The 6,030-nt window shown below is 43.5% G+C and overlaps 1 long non-coding RNA gene across 1 annotated transcript; it reads left to right on the top strand.

Annotated features, from left to right (window-relative positions):
* The first annotated feature begins 544 nt into the window (after positions 1 to 544).
* On the top strand, positions 545 to 4,044 carry LOC148057260 (uncharacterized). Its single transcript, XR_015702484.1, has 3 exons — positions 545 to 1,234; positions 1,705 to 1,795; positions 2,516 to 4,044. It is a non-coding gene; the product is annotated as an uncharacterized LOC148057260 (long non-coding RNA).
* Positions 4,045 to 6,030: the final 1,986 nt, after the last annotated feature.

Raw genomic sequence — 6,030 nt, 5'->3', positions numbered from 1 at the left:
CCAGCTTCCATTGTCGTCCAACACCACATTGGTGCGCCAGGGGAGGTTTAGGGTAGACATTAGGAAAAACTTCTTCACCGAGAGGGTGGTCAAGCATTGGAACAGGCTGCCCAGGGAAGTGGTTGAGTCTCCATCCCTGGAGGTATTTAAAGAACGGATAGATGTGGTGCTCAAGGACATGGTATAGATGGACTTGGCAGTGTCAGGTTAACAGTTGGACTTGATGATCTTAAGGGTCTTTTCCAACCTTGATGATTCTGTGATTCTATGATTCTATGATCTCAGCCTCTGTTGAGTGGTTGCGATCCACTTTCCATCCTTGACTGCAACTGGGGTGATACTGTATTCCAAGTGCAGGAAAACGTACTGAACCTCACCTCCCAAACGAAGCAAATATTCTGGTGTAATTTTAAGATGTTTGAACTCCCAACATTTTAGAAGTTAGAGGGAGGCAAACCTAAAATTTTGTCTTTCCACGTACGGATATTGAATATTTCTTTGCACAGAGCACACCAAACAAGTGCGATGGACACTGCACAAACATGCATGTCTGGCCCAATTTTCAGTCACAAAATATCAGTGAGATGCCACGCAGTGAGGACACTTTGATGCCTCCTATGTAATATTTTTCCTCTACTTCCTGGGAAAGTGAATATGTTTGTACTGATCCTAAACCTCCTGCTTATGCAAAACCTATGGTTGGTTCACTAGGAAACATTTGCTGTTCTCAGGGGAAGGAGGCTGGACATTGAGAAGTACAGGTCAGCATTAAAGTCCAGCTGTGCTTCAAAGGCCGAGAAAGCTGGAAAGCTTAAATGACCGAGAAATTTTCATGATAGTACATCATCACGGGGAATTTGCATGCTGCCGGGGCACAATTATTCACAATTAGGAATCTTGGAAATTATTCTTTTGGGGGGTTTAATCCAATTTAAAACTAAATTGACAGGCTGGGATGGGGGAATTCAAAGCCTTGCTCTCTGACTATGTGGATGTTGGGGTTTGAGGTTCTGTTTCAGAGTGACAGAATCATACAATCACAGCACACCAGGTTGGAAGGGACCTCAAGGATCATCTGCTCCGACCTTTCTTGGCAAAGCACGGTCTAGACAAGATGGCCCAGCACCCTGTCCAGCCAAATTTTAAAAGCGTTCAATGTTGGGGAAGAAACATGAAAAAGAAAGAAACATGAAAAAGAAAGAAACATAAAACATGAGAGAGATGCAGTGGAAGAGTGAGTTAATATTAACTTCTTCCTATTTATGAGCTGTTCGAAGACATCTTACCAAACCTTCAGTTGTAGCTAATATTGAATATCACCTATACATTTTCAGGAACACTAAACTGAAAACTTTCTTGGTTTGAATGGCCATATGAGATAAATGAATGCTATCGTTTCCTTGTTGAAAGTAATGCATGATTAATGCAGAGCAATGTGGAAATTGTATGGTATACATTTGAAAATTGCTTGAGAGAAATATTTGAGCAATCAAGCTGAGAAAATGGTATTTTCCAAGAACTCACAATAGTAAAGATGAATGATTTATCATTTACTTGAAGCAAATATCTGTTGTCAAGAGGAAAGCTGACTCAAATATACAGTGTGAAAGCTTCAGAGGCACTCTTGCTTCCAGGCATATTGCAAGCTTGGAGTGATGATGTCAAATGGATATAACACAGCTAATTAATTTTATTTCTCCTCAGATACACAAAATATCTGACTCGAAAGAACAAGTTTTACATACAAGCCCCTCTCTCCCCCCTAATGATGCCCTTGAACCACAGGGGTCCCTAGGTAAGTGAGTGAACTGACTGTCTTTCTGCTTTCCGGGTCGAGGTAAGCAGGTTTACGAGAAAAGCTGGGGCCTAAAACCAGATTTAACTGGTGTACTTGCTAAACACCATCTAATAGGGCAAGTGGAGGCACCACCCAAAAAGCTGAAGACAGACAGGACATCTTTTGCCCAAACCTCCTATTGTTTCTTCTGCACTTAACACCGAAAGCTAATATAAAAGCAAATAAACAGCTAGTAATTGTCACTGAGATACAAAAGAATTAATTTGACCCAGCAGTTTTGAAGGGAAAATTAATAATGGGTCCTATCACAATTCCGTATGGATTTTATGAGGACAAGTATAAAACCAAATTATTTTAAACCCATTTTAGAAAAATTATAAATGTAAAATCCCTGACTGTCCCTTCCCTTGCTCATGCCCTGCCCATCCTGTCCCTTTACTTCCGACTCTTGGTTTTGAAGTATCGTATTTTGAAATACAGCATATACAGAGCAGACATTACTGACAGCACATAGTGTACATCAGGCAGCACAAAACCAGAACAGCTAAAATACAGTCCAAACTCCACTAGTAGGATCTCTGGGAGTCCATCCTTTTGCTAATGATTAATGGAGAGAGGTCACATTTTACTGCCATAATCATCTCCTGGCATGAGGGTAACAGCAGGACAAATGAAACGAGACCCAAAAAATTGCATTTTTAATCTTACTCCTGCTAGGCTACACCACCTCAGGTGCTGAAGTAAAGGAAGAAAAACGAGTTGTAAAGTTTCTTCCCCCACAAGTTCCAGAGATTTCAGTTCTTCACTCACACATCGCCATCAACCTCTTCCTGCTCTACACCGCCCGCTCCAGCCGGCTTCACTGGCAGGTTGGTTCCCATCTGACTACACTGCTGGAGGAGATGGACTCAGGCCAAGGATTCATCTGACCCTGAGTATTTGCTGTGTTTCTGAGGGCAGATTTCCCTTTCTGTCCACTTTCTTCCCTGATACGATTCCCAGTGCAAAATTAATATTATCAAATTAATATTCTGGTATTGTTCCATTGCTGTATTAAAACTGCTGCTATCTGTTTCATGTCAGCCAACATGCAAAGAAAAACATATTTCATTGCCATAGGCTGTGGCACTTTACAGTTGCAGCACAGGCTCATTCACACAATTCTTTCCTACGTCAAAGTTTGCTCGTTAGCTCAGGAGTGAATCAGAAGGGTGCAGAGACACGGACATTGTGCCCTGTGCATTTGCTACCAAGAAGTAATTTTCTTAATTAACCAGAATGGATTTTCATACAAAAGTACCTGTGATTGATTGCATTTGACTCTTAACAAAGCAATGCAAAACTGTTTTTCACCTAGTCTCTTAAATTAATTTAAAACACACCAAAGAAAAAAAATTCTTTTAGCTGTGGAAAGAAAATGCAGTTTCGAAAAGCAGTTCTCAGTTCCACTAGGAACTGATGAAAATAAAATTAAACTATTTACTTACTAGAGCTAACAAATGTATTTTTTTGTGTTAGTCATGCAAACATTTTTATTTTGAAGGATTTTTTAAATTCATTTGAACCTTGGCAAACCTAATACTTGAGAATGAAAATTATCAGGTCTTATTGCTGTCCAAGTGATTTAATAAACCGATCAAAAATGACACCAGCCACTTAAATATGAAAGCAGCAGTATTTGCATTATTACTTTCCTGCAGTAATTTGCTCCATGTTCCACCAAAAGCAGAAATTTGAAAGTGGATGCAAAGTACATCTGCAAAGCAGGCACCTCTGGAGGGCTCAAGGAAAATGAATGTGGTTCAATAGAATGCTTTAAGACCCTGCTTTGCATTTACAATCTAATTCCTCTCTAGTGGTGGCAGTAATAACAGAAATGAAAGAGAAGCCTTTTGTTATTCTCTTGCCAGTGGCTTTTCAAGGGTTCGAAAACTATGCTAGGAAAAAAATATGTCGGAAGATGAAGTTGCTACAAGTACAGCTAGAACTGAAATCCAAGTGATGTGAAAGTAACATGCAAGGAGACAGCATCCCGTCCGAGTCCTTCCAACTTTTAAGTTAAAAAGAAACAAAACAAAAAACCTTCCCCGAGGTTCTGTTCCAGCGTTGCTTAGTGCTGTGTTGTTTAGTGCTCTCGATCTAGAAAGCTGCTTCACGTAATTGCAGCGTGAGACATTGACTGTGTCGCTCAGCTTTTTATTTGGGGACTCAAGCACGTCGGTCAGTTTTTCCTGGGCCATGCCCTAAGCCCACCTAGGGCACACACAATTCATGGGAGGTGGGATGTGTGTGAGACCTCTTTGATGGCTTCAGGCACCACTATATTCCATTGCCCTGGGGACTATCCACTGGTGGGGCAGTCTGATTGAAATAAAATCTCTAGTGGAACCCCCTTTTTATAAAAAAAAAAGTCTTATTAATCCACAAAAACATTACCACAGTGATGAAAAAGTAGCTGCTTCCTCTCAGATCACTGATCCTGGGACCTTGGTAGCATAAGTACATGGGCTATAAATGTGGGCAGCAATCACATGTTGTGAGGGATCTCAGCAGATCTCAGTAGGAAAGTAAGATCGTCGTGAGTCAGTATTTGGCTGAGAAGCTGCTTAGAAACATCTCAATAGTCATCTGCTTCGGGAAGCGTAATGGGTGATTCAGCCACCCAGGCAGCACTGTCCGACCTGAATCACTTTTGATCCACAACGCGGGACCTGCTGGCTGGGATGCCACACTGAGGCCTGTTGGATCCTCTTAAGGATCTTCTACCAGCCTTTAGGAACAAGAGCTTTTAGCTCCAGAGAGTTTGTGCTTCTACTTGCAACTCTAATAACACGCAGCAGCCTGAGTTTCTCCAGATTTCACTGGAGGTATCCTTTTTAGCCAACAGACGTGTTGCGTAAGGGCATGAAGTGCAGTACGCGTGATTTCTGTATCGCTCTCTAAGTTGTCTTAGGGGAAAGAGTTACGCCTGCTGCTCTACTGCAATATGATTACAGGAGAGAAACATTTATTTGGGATGAAGTCTCCTTCTCGTGATATGATCCCACAGTGGCTAGTGTTTGTGGGGCTTGCTCCATCCCTGACGGGGGTCTTGAGAAGCAGCTATAGCAATACAAACTACAACCACCATCAATATGACTCAAACCAATGTCAAATCTCTTTCTGTGTCTGTCATTTAGATTACCCGCAATAGCATAAATTAGAGTCTGTTTTGCAGGAATCTGATGTTCTCAGTTGCTTCCCAAAGCGTGCATCCAAGAAGGAAGAGTGAAAGTTTCTCTGGAGTTGAGCATTCAGTATTGCATCTTCAGTTCCCAATTATACAGCAGCAAATCAGCTAATGCCGAAGGTGGAAGCAAGGCTCTCCCAGCTAAAGTAAGGAAGGGGCAGATGGCTTTATGAAATGGGGCGCAAGACCCAATCAGGGTACATAAATGGGGTGCAAAACCAGGCCAGGAGGACTGCTATGCAATGTTAGCGTGTATTGGACTGGCTGGATGGATGGGCTGGGGCCAACTGTATGAGGTTCAACAAGGCTCAGTGCCAGGTCCTGCACTTGGGTCACAACAACCCCATGCAATGCTACAGGCTGGGGGAGGAGTGGCTGGAGAGCTGCCTGGCGGAAAAGGACCTGGGGGTCTTGGTTGACAGCCACCTGAACATGAGCCAGCAGTGTGCTCAGGTGGCCAAGAGGGCCAATGGCATCCTGGCTTGTATCAGGAATAGTGTGGCCAGCAGGACCAGGGAGGTGATCGTGCCCCTGTACTCGGCACTGGTGAGGCCACACCTTAAGTACTGTGTTCAGTTTTGGGCCCCTCACTACCAGAAGGACATCGAGGTGCTGGAGCGTGTCCAGAGAAGGGCAACAAAGCTGGGGCAGGGTCTGGAGCACAAGTCTTATGAGGAGCAGCTGAGGGAGCTGGGGGTGTCTAGTCTGGAGAAGCGGAGGCTGAGGGGAGACCTGATTGCTCTCTACAACTACCTGGAAGGAGGCTGTGGCGAGGTGGGGGTCGGTCTCTTCTCCCCAGTAACAAGTGATAGGATGAGAGGAAACGGCCTCAAGTTGCACCAGTGGAAGTTTAGGTTGGATATTAGGAAAAATTTCTTCACTGAAAGGGTAGTCAGGCACTGGAACAGGCTGCCCAGGGAAGTGAGTCCCTATCCCTGGAGGTATTTAAAAGACGAGTAGACGTGGTGCTCGAGATCATGGTTTAGTGGTGGACTTGGCAGTG

This window comes from Nipponia nippon, unplaced genomic scaffold (assembly GCF_047370975.1).
Source record: "Nipponia nippon isolate SJK-2023a ecotype South Korea unplaced genomic scaffold, ASM4737097v1 scaffold_1, whole genome shotgun sequence".
In the NCBI taxonomy this organism is placed as follows: Eukaryota; Metazoa; Chordata; class Aves; order Pelecaniformes; family Threskiornithidae; genus Nipponia; species Nipponia nippon.
Note: the sequence above shows the minus strand (reverse complement) of the source record. Positions and strands in the feature narration are given on the sequence as shown.